The sequence below is a fragment of the Mus pahari genome, chromosome 16 (assembly GCF_900095145.1).
Source record: "Mus pahari chromosome 16, PAHARI_EIJ_v1.1, whole genome shotgun sequence".
Classification (NCBI taxonomy): Eukaryota; Metazoa; Chordata; class Mammalia; order Rodentia; family Muridae; genus Mus; species Mus pahari.
Window position 1 is genome coordinate 46,059,949 of NC_034605.1, and position 10,876 is coordinate 46,070,824.

Sequence of the window (10,876 nt, forward strand, 5' to 3'; positions counted from 1 at the left end):
CAAAAATCACAGGTAAATAATGCAACCATTTGATACCAGGGACTTGAGCATCCCCAGATTTGAGATGGGAATGACCCTAGAATTCCACAGACAGACAACTGTATATATGCACCTGGTTCTTGAGGACTTGGTCATCTGTCCAAAAGAGCAAGCATTCTCTCACATTCTTCTGGTTTTACCAGAAGGTGCTAGGGGAACAGAGAAGCCGCTGTTTACCTGGGCGAAGCTGATGGATGGGTCTCCTGTTCTTGACCCAGTGATATGAGAAGGAGGCTCTAGGGGGAAGGCGCAGCAAGGGGCTGCCTTCATTGAGCTTTGTCAAGGAATCACCTGTGAGCCTTCTTGACTCACGAGCACTCAGTAAGTCCGGATGCAGCTGGAGTCCTGCGTTGGGCAATCTCTCAGGACCTGTGCTACAGCTGGGCTAGGCACCACACTTACAGCACAGGCTTCAGAAAACAGGCCACTTGCCATGTCTGGGACCCCTGGCATGAGCAGTCTTCAGTCTCCGGTGTCTCCCCAGGAAGGCAGAGAACCACGCAGTAGGAGTGGCTACAGGCAGGCAGCACCGTGAGTGGTTTACGGGGTTGGGCGGGGGGAGGCTCCCTTCTACTCAAATGACTACGTACAGACACTGCGTGGTATTTAAATTATTGTTTCTCTGTGCTGATCAACTCCTTTCCCGGAGTTCTCTGGCTTTCGATAAATCTTACCTGACTGCACTTTTCTATGGGCATAAAGGGGTGGGAAGTAAATATTTTTAAAGAGTTCCAAGGAAATTGTTCCTGGCAGGAGAGAAGAAAAAAAAATGGTCAGGACAAGAATGAAGGGTCTGATTATATGTTCTCGCCAAGCAGAAGCAGCTTGGTGCTGCCATTCCTGTATCTGTTTCCATTCCCCTACGTGGTATCAGCTCTGGCCCATGTCACCCGATTTCTCCATGCCTCTGTTTCCTCATCTTCAAAGTGAGGTCTTTGACTTACATGTTCTTTTTTTCTTTAATCATGTGCCCATGAGGACGCTTGCATGTGCACACAGCGAGCATGAGTGGAGGTCAGAGGTCAACCTTGGGTGTCTGTCCTCAAGCGTCACCTTTCTGGAGATAGGGTCTTTTGTTGTTGGCTGCTGCACATGTCAGGTCCTTGAAACAGGGGTAGTTTTAGGTTTTGAAAGATGTTTGGTTTGAGACATGGTCTTCTGTAATCCTGGATGGCCTCGAACTCACTGTGGACCCTGGCTAATCCTCACTTTGTCCTCCCGAGTCCTGGGATTATAGACATGAACCACCATGTCCAGCAATGTGCCAGTTTTTTAAACCCTTTAACTGAGTCCTGAGAAAAGAAAACTTTTACCAGGTCCCTCGGGGGGCTCATCTCTCGGGCCACTTGCAAGAACCAGCATCAATCAATGGGTCTTCTTCCTCCAACTGCCAAGGAATGGGTATGGAGAGCTACCCTTGTAGGGTGTTGCTCTTGTAGTGCCTAAAACAAACCCCACCCTTGCAGTAAAGAGGCAGCTTCAACCCAGCTGTTCATCCAGACCGTCACACCTCCTGGCTTGGTGTCTGCCAATGCCCAGTAATCTTCATGCTGGCTTCAGCGGTGTCCCTCTGTGCGGCTATAGTTAAACACCAGGGACCAGGAAATATACGTCTCTCAGCCCTCCTATTCCCCCCGACCCCCAGTGCTCTGCCTGGCTGAAATTGAGATGAGGTTCTTATCCATGGAGATACCTCACAGGATTGGACAGCCAGGTGATCCTTATGACCTGGAAAGAGAATAACGCCGAACAAGGTCCCGGTGTTGCATGAGTCTGACTGAGAGTCCTGACAACGGCGGGAAGACTGCAGGAAGTTATAATCAAGGCAGCTGGGCGGGCAGAAGTAGCCATCGTGGGCACAATCAGGGCAAGGGCATCCTTCCCCCTCAGGAGCCCCACAGCCGGTTCTCAGAACAACTCTGGGAGGCCAGTTGTGCCGGCCATGAGCGCACACCTGGGCCCTTCTACGCTGCACCAGAACCTTCCAGAAGGCTCAGAGGCTCACAGACGCCCCAGTGCACTGGCTCTGTACAGCTTTGGGATTCAAGCAGTACAGGCCAGAGCAGGAAGCTAGCCCTGTGCCAACTGTGTGCTGCCTTCGGTGCTGAGGGGTAGGGACCCCCTTTCCAAACCACTCAGTGTTTTTTGTTGTTTCGTTTTGTTTTGTTTCATTTTTTGACACAGGATCTTTTTACATATACTTGGCTGACCTAGAACTTACTATGCAGAGCAGGCTAGCCTCGAACGCATAGAGATCCACTTGTCTCTGCCTCTGGGTGCTAGAATTAAAGCTGTGTGCCAACACACCTGACACCAAGGCACTCTTAAAATACCAGCCGGCACTTTTGCCAGCTCCAGGCCCCGCCCTCAGCCCACGCACGGCTCCTCATCCCTACTCTCATAGGGACAAGTGTCCCTTGTGTTTGTCTAGCTATTGTGGGCACTCCTCACCTCTGTCTCCCTGACTCAGTGACAGGCACAGAGCCAGCAGGACAGACACCTTCTTTTTCTGTAGAAAAGCATACTCAATATAGTACTTACTTTGTGACAATAGAAGTTGGATCTGAAGAGGGGAACGAGGACAAAGTGTGGGGAAGAGCCAACCCACCATTGCCAGACCCCCTATACTGGGGGCCTTTTCTCCCCAATATGAACATACCTCTTTCCATTAAGAACACAGGAGGAAAACCACAGCTAGTGAGAGCCTGAAGGAAAAGGACCACGAGTTCAAAGCCCGCCTGGACTACAGAGTGAGTTCAAGGCTAGCCTGTGTAACTTACTGAGACCCTGTTCCCAAAATGAAAGGATAGTGTGCAGTGGGCTTTGCCTAACACGTGAGAGGCTCTGGGTTCCATCTTTAGTTCTACCAAAAACCAAACAAACAAACAAAACCCAGCAGCACACTAGTTTCCATGTTTAGGACAGCTGACTTGGAGGTCTTGGTGCCCATACTGGCACGACTTCAATCATATCACAAATTAAAATTCAAGCCCAGACCACAACAAGGAAAAGCAAGCAGGCTTCAGGCCACACAGCCACTGTTCTAAGCAGGTAGCCACTGGACCAGGCACTATGACATTTTTTCCCATCTGGGCCTGGTTTAGCCTCCCCGGCCCTGTTTGGGAAGGAGGTGCAGCTCTTTTTGTTTCCCCCATGAGAGAGAGTCTCGTGCAGCCCTGCACGAAGCTCTGTGCTGGGACACTGTGCTAGTCACCTCTATCCTTGGTCCCCATTTCACAGGCCAGGGGACAGAAGCTGACAGGACACAGAACAGCAGAGCTACCTGAACTCCACCCTCTTCACCCAGTCCAGCTCCTGTCTTCTGGATTTCTAGTAACCTACAGTGACAACCGGGAAGGTGGCGGCTGGAGACACCTTTTCTTCATTCGGTGTTAGGGCATGAACCCAGGTCCCTTTAATCAGTGTTGAGGGCTGGACCTAGATCCTTTCCTTCAGTACTGGGGGTTGAACTTACGGCCTTTTACTCAGTATTGAGGGTTGAATGCTGACTGGGTATTGAGCCGAGGTTGATCCTAGGGAAGTTATCTACCTCTGAGCCACAAAACTGGCCCTTCTTACTGTTTAAGATAAGAGCTAAGGCTAGGCACTGCTGGAGCACACCTTTGATTCTAGCACTTGGGAGGCAGAGGCAGGTCTAACAGAGTGAGTTCCAGGACAGCTAGGGCTCCACAAGAAACCCTGTCTGAAAGCAAGACAAAGACAGGAGCTCAGTAACCCAAGCTGCCCTGAACTCACTCTATAGCACAGGCAGGTCTCAGACTTGCAGCTCTGCTACCTCAGCCTCAGCCTGTGACACCGTGCCTGGCTTAGACTTCTTTCAACTGTCTACCTGATATACTGCATCTGCTCTACTAGGGTCACCACAGCAGTAGCTGGAAGCTCAACCAACACCAAGGCAAACCAAGATCTGTTTTCCATGTCAAAGAAGTCGGGCTGGGAAGGGCTTGTATAATGCTTCCATGACACTATGCATCGCGGATCCATTTTTCTGCCCTACCTAACTTTTGTAACATGACTTTTATCCATAAGGTTACCTCCTGGTCCAAGATGATTTGGAAAGTTCCAGCCATTATTTATGGGTTCTAGCCTGGAAGTGAGAGGCGAGATCATCTGCCACCTGAGTAAATCCTCTATGTGTCTGTGAGAGAGGACAGGGATGCATGCGTGCAAGGTCCATTTTAGGGTCAGAGGGTCATGCCATCCATCCTTTGAAACAGGTCTCTCACTGGGCCTGGAACTCTGTCACTGGCCTGGTCTGCAGATTCCCATGGGAGCACCCATTTTGCCTTCCCTGAGATCACAGACACACACCACTATGCCCCAGTTTTTCCATGGGTTCTAGGGACCCAAACTCAGGTCCTCGCTCTTGGGAGACAAGCGCTTTACCAACTGCTCCATCTCCTCTACTTAGTAAGTCTTCTTCTACAAATTATTCTGAAAGGCCTGCCGTCACCTTCTATCCTCTCCAACAAAAGACCCTGGGAAAGTCTTGTAAACAGATCTGTTTATTAAGAAAGAAGGAGAAGGCGGGTACTGGTTAAAGGGCCATCAGGTCATGGGTGAGCTCCCAATAGCAGTCCTTGGTGTTGAGATCTGTGACAGGTTATTTATTGTCATAAAACCATTTCCTGTGATCTAGCAGAGAGAAAGAAGTCTAAAGAGAACATGGCTCCTTGTGCTGAACTAGTTTGAAGTCCTTCATATGCTTTCAGCAATGCTTTAGGAATAAGCTCAGGCTAGTCATCCACTGATGTATGTGTGTGTGTGTGTGTGTGTGTGTGTGTGTGTGTGTATACACACATCTGTCATCTGTCCATCCCACTGACCCACCCATTCATCCATCTATCTATCTATCTATCTATCTATCTATCTATCTATCTATCTATCTATCTATCATATGTCTGTTTGTCTGTCTGTCTGACAGGATCTCCTATAGACCAGGCTAGCCTTTAATCTCTCTATGTAGCTGATGATGTCCTTAAATTCCTGATCCTCCTGCTTCAGTCTCCCACTAGGCTAGGATTTGAGGCATGAACCACCACACCTAGCCTCACCATTTAAAGTGAGAAAACAGCTCTGGCAGGTTGCTTCTCTGTAATAAATCCTTCAGCCAGCAGAGTTAAGTCTTGCCTTAGCTAAAATCTGCATGCCCTCTGAACTCTGTCCTGGCAAACAGTGGAGCCTTGGCAGGACTCCTGGGGGAAACACAGATCAGCCCCTGGGCCCCACCCATACCTGTACCCAGGAGATTCCATGCACAAGCCAGAAGCCCCGCTGTTAGGGTCTGGGTGGCAGGAGGAGTACCTCTGTAGGTCAGAACTGAGGAATGCCACAAAGTCAAACCGTGCAACACGTACACGAGTCCAGGCAGAGAGGGACAGAGATGAGAGCAGAGAGAGCAAGCAGGGTTGCATTTGGCAGCTGGTGACAACACGGCAGCAGTCACTGAGTTGCTGAAGGCAGGCTGGGGAGCTCCTGGTTCTGGGATGTGGGCGGTTCCTAACACCTGTTTCACTGTAGCATCTTACAGAATGCAGGATAGATATCTGTTCGCCTAAACACACTTCTCAGGGAGCCATCTGCTCCCCCGCTGAACAAATGAAGACATCGTGTCCAGCTACCAGACAGAAAGTAGATCACCTGTAATTTTTTTTTTTTTTTTTTTTGGTGTACAAGGGGGTAGGGGAGATGCCTAGTGTGTGTGTGTGTGTGTGTGTGTGTGTGTGTATGTGTGTATGTGCGTGCATGTACATGCATGTGAATGCTAGATACCTCCAGTATCATGTCTCAGGCATTATCCATCTTGATTTTTTGTTCTTGAGGGGTAGAGGGGTTGATCTTTTATTCTTAACTGGAATTTTTTCTCATATAAAATATTCTGACCACACTTTCTCCTGCCCTAACTCCTCCAAGATCCTCCCATCCTTTCTCTCTCTCTTTAGAAAACACCCAAGAAACACGAACACACAAAAACACAGAATCAACTGGGCAATGGTGGCACACACCTATAAACCCAGCACTTGGGAGGCAGAGGCAGGCGGATTTCTGAGTTCAAGGCCAGTCTGGTCTACAGAGTGAGTTCCAGGACAGCTAGGGCTACATAGAGAAACCCTGTCTCAAAAAACCAAAAATAAATAAATAAATAATACTTTAAAAAAAAAAAACAACACACACACACAAAATCAGAAACCATAAAATACAAGCAAAAGACCAATAAGACAAAACAAACAAACACCCTCAAAAAGCAATATGAGACAATAACTCTACAATACCATTAAGTATCCATCATCTACTGATGGGGTATGGAATCTGCCCTTAGATACAGTTATTATACCCTGTGAGATTCCAGTGGAAAAAACTAAGTTTTCCTTTGCAAGTAGGTGCCAATTGCAGATAGTTTCTTGGTCAGGAGTGGGAGCCCACATCTCCTCTATTTCCCCCTCTCAGCCGTGGGACCCCATCTGACTGGAACCCATACAGGCCCTGTGTCTGTGAGTTCAAAGTCCACCTTGTTTTTTGAGACCTGTCTTTCACTAGCCTCAAACTCCCCAAGTAGACTAGGCTGACGAGCCCACTGAGCCCACAGCTCTGGGATTACAAGTACATCCTACCACCATACCCAAGTATTTTTTAAATGTGGGTTCTGCAAAAACAAAACTCAGGTCTTTGTGCTTGTAGATCAAGCACTTTACCAACTGAGCCATCTCCTCAGGTCCTCTTCCTGCTCCTTATGGTGCTATGTATTAGGCCAGGGCTTGTATGTCCTAGGTATCTATTGCTGGACTCCATCCCCCAACCACATAGAGCTTTTAGGCTCAGAAGAGAGTGAGCGCCTTCTAGCCAGGCAGCAGGGTCTGGCTTACTCATCTAATGGTGGTGACCTCTTTCACCTGCTGCACACCCGGAACTTCCTGTCTCTTATCTCCCAGCTGGCTGACCAGCACGCTCCCTTTGCAGGCTCCCTTGGGTTCTGACATTCCTCAGGCCCAGGCATGCCTTCCCTGTGATCCTGTGATCGGTCAGCCTTAGCAGCCATAAACCCTAATTGCTCTGAACTTGGGTTCACTCAACCGTCACATGGTCTGGCAACCTCAGGTCATGTTTAGAGACCAGATGTTAAGCACCCTAACCCCCACTCCCCACTCCGCCAATGCAATCGGAGATAAACACAGCTGCTGCCTGCCATTGGCCTCTAGTCTTCCACCTCCCAGGAGGAAGCCAGATAAAGCCAGCTTTCAGTAGACTTGAATCAGACTTGTTATGAATGTCCACTGGGAAGACCCAGCCATGGAAATGGTTTGCCAAGGGTATCTGTGTGGTACATCCCTTTCTATGTACCCTCCCATCACCTCCCACCCCATGAAAGGGCAGGCTGTCCAGCTACAGCAGTTAGCAGAAATCACAAGTAAATGGTGCAGAGCAAGCCACTCAGACACAGCTGAGCAGGTGTCCCAACCCCTCAGCCCTGCAGAACAGGTTTCTGATGAGCACACAGGCTGAATGGAGTGCAAGGCTTCCAGGGTGTCCTCTTTGCCGCAAGGAGCACGCTCTCTTGTGCCGATGCATGCTCACCAGTGGTCCTGGGGCTACTGGTCGTTCCATGGCTGAACCAGACCCACAGATTTAAGAACCAAGTCAAGAGATTGACTCCAGAGACTGTATATGCGCCACAGAAATGTAGTGTCTCTGAGTACCAGAGACAGAGGCATTCAGCTCACCCATCCAACATCTGAACTGAGCCTTAGAGATAGAAAGATAGTGCCCACCCTGGGGTAGAAGGGGTATGTCTTTAGGCAAAGACCATTATGTCCAAGGGTGGGCATCAGGGAGAGAGCACAGGGAACTACGCTGGATGAAAGAGCACCAGGCATAGCCATTACCAATCCTCGGTCTTGGTGATGCTGTGGAAAGTTAGTGGAGAGGTGCCTGGTAGGTACCAGGGTGTCACTGGGCAAAAGGGATAGCTTCTGATGTTCTACGGCACAACAAGATAACTGTAACCCACAGTTAAGCAGTAGAGAGGATTTAGAATGTTCCCAACACATAAGCGCCTAAGGTCATAACTACGCCCATAGCCTCATAGTCCCCGCACAGTGTACGCACACACTGAAATGTTCTCATGTCCCACAAACATGCACGAGTGCAACATAGTAGCATGGTGGGACTAGCAAGCATGAAGACCTGAGTTCAGTTTGCCCGTCTCAGACAAGGTGTGAGGAAAGGACTACCCCTGAGGTTGTTCTCTGACCTCCACCTGTGTGCACACATCCACCTCCAAAACCACGAACACATCATTCGTCCACAAAGGACACACATTTCTTTGTGTACTAGGGTGGGGATTCGTGCCATCACTTGCTCAGAGTGTACAAGGCCCTGGGTTCCATCCCAAGACATCAAAAAGTTAAGAAGAAAGAGGGGGGTAGGGAGAGAAGGAAGGAAGGAAGGAAGGAAGGAAGGAAGGAAGGAAGGAAGGAAAGGAAGGAAGGAAGGAAGGGAGGAAGGAAGGAAGGAAGGAAGGAAGGAAGGAAGGAAGGAAGGAAGGAAGGAAGGAAGGAAGGAAGGAAGGAAGGAAGGAAGGAACCAAAGTCTCAGACAGCCCAAACCAGTCCTGCAAACTGGATGATTTCTTAAACGCTAGAGGCAGGGAGGAAATGAAGTGTGCTTTCAGCTCAGAGTTCCAAGCAGGACAGGCTGAGATAGTAGATCTTGAAGGATAAAATGGCTCAACGGGCAGGATTCAGCCACACCCTCTCTAACTAACCATAGGGATACAGGCATTCCCATTCCAGAGTGCTGGGGGGGGTGCTTTTCTTTGGAGTTTTACTTCACTTTTGTTTGTTATGAGTCAGGGTCTCACATAGCCCAGGTTGGCCCTGAACTCATTATCCTCACCTCCAGAGAGCTAGGAGTATAGCTGAGACCCACCACATTTTGCTGTGACCAGGTGTTCCCAGAGACCACTTGGGATGCGCACCATGTATGCAATAGGACGTGGGTCAGAGTCCAAGTGCGAGGCCGAGGGAAGGAAAGCTGAGCGGTGGGCTTGGAGCACAGAACCAGAGAAAGCCACAGCGCCCTGCTCCCTTATCCAAAGGCTATCCTGACACCTCTCCACCTGATACCTGGCCTCCCAGAGTCACGTATCTTTCCCTTGCATCCGGCTCGGGCGGTGAAAGGTGCTCTCAGCTAGGAGGAAACAGACACTTACTGCTTATGTTCCGTTAGCAATCAGCTCCCAGAGGGTAGGCCCCAGGGGCCCTCTCCAGCAACCCAGCACGCCATTCAGTGCTGACTCACAAGCAGGAGTGTGCTCATATTTAAGTCGGGAGGAAGGGAAACTAAGGAGCCAGACACCAAGTGGCCAGGGTACAGAGAGGCAGGGGCAGCATTTAGAAGCAGGTCATTCAAAGTCTCTTCTCCATACTGCCTCCCTCAAAAATGTCATCTGCCATGAGGGCAAAGCCACACATATTCTGACACACAGGCAGACCCCCATATACACAAGGCATACTTACACACAACAAACACACAACTACCATACATTCCACATATATACATATACCCAACATACATACACATGCCACACACTGACTCTCTCCATAATCTACATGTACACCTACCTATTCACACACTCTCACCTCATAGATCCCAGCCCCCTTTGACATATATACTCACAAATACACATTCCACATACACACCCACCCCCCACACCACATATATACCAGTCCTTCTACATATATACCTACCCACACACATACCACATACATATTCTCCCATTCTACATACACCACATATATGTGTATATATACATATGTATATCCCATATACATATATATACCCACAAATACCACATATATATTAGCCCCCTCCACATATATACACACCCACACATCCCCTTTCCTTTGTGTCTCTAGTCCCAGTAGATTTTGAGCTTCTGTCATTGGTGCTTAAAGACTCTAGAAGAGACAGACCAGAACTAAGTTTATCATGGTAAGTCCCAGCTTTACAAAGCAGAAGAATCCACATTACAACTCCAGCCCTGGCTGTGACTAACACTCTGGGCTTTATGTAGTCAACACTTCCCTACATCTTGACAATGTTCTGGGGAAACAGAACACAGGCGCTTTTATTAGAGGTGTTGGGGGGGAGGGAGGCAGAAGCTAAACGCTGAGCTCTCTCCAGATAGCTCTGCCATGAACTAGTGGGTCCCTGTGTGCTGGAGTTCTCATAGAGTTCTCAAAGAGCCCTTGGCTGCTTAGTTCCTAATAAGAAAAATATGCATGGTGTCACTCTGAGTCACTTTATGGACAGGTTTCATCAGACTGGGTTTGACAGTGCGCACATGCAAGGTGTTGTCTGGGCCCACGGCGGTACAGCAGGAGCCCACCACATGAGACCTTCTGACCTTGGAAGAACAGCAAGGAGAGCAGCTGCAGGCCTCCTGTCTGCTCCCCCATGCACACTCAGGGCAGCCCACCTCCCCAGCATCTAGGGCAGGGTTGCTAGTTCTTTTATATCTTCTGGGATTGACGATCGCGAATACCAATGGATTTCAACACATCAATTTCACTAAATAAAGATGTTCAAATAATACATATATGGTAAATCAAAGGAACCAGTGTTGGGGAGATAGCTCAGCCCATACAACTTTTACTCTGCAAGCCTGATGACCCGAGCCCCACCCCCAGCACCCAGATAAAAAGCAGAACACGGTGGCATGTGCTGTGATCTCCAAGCTGGTGAAGACGACAGCAGGATCCCTGAGGCTCACAATCCATCTAGCCTAGCTAAACTAACAGGCAAGTCCCAGGTCTCA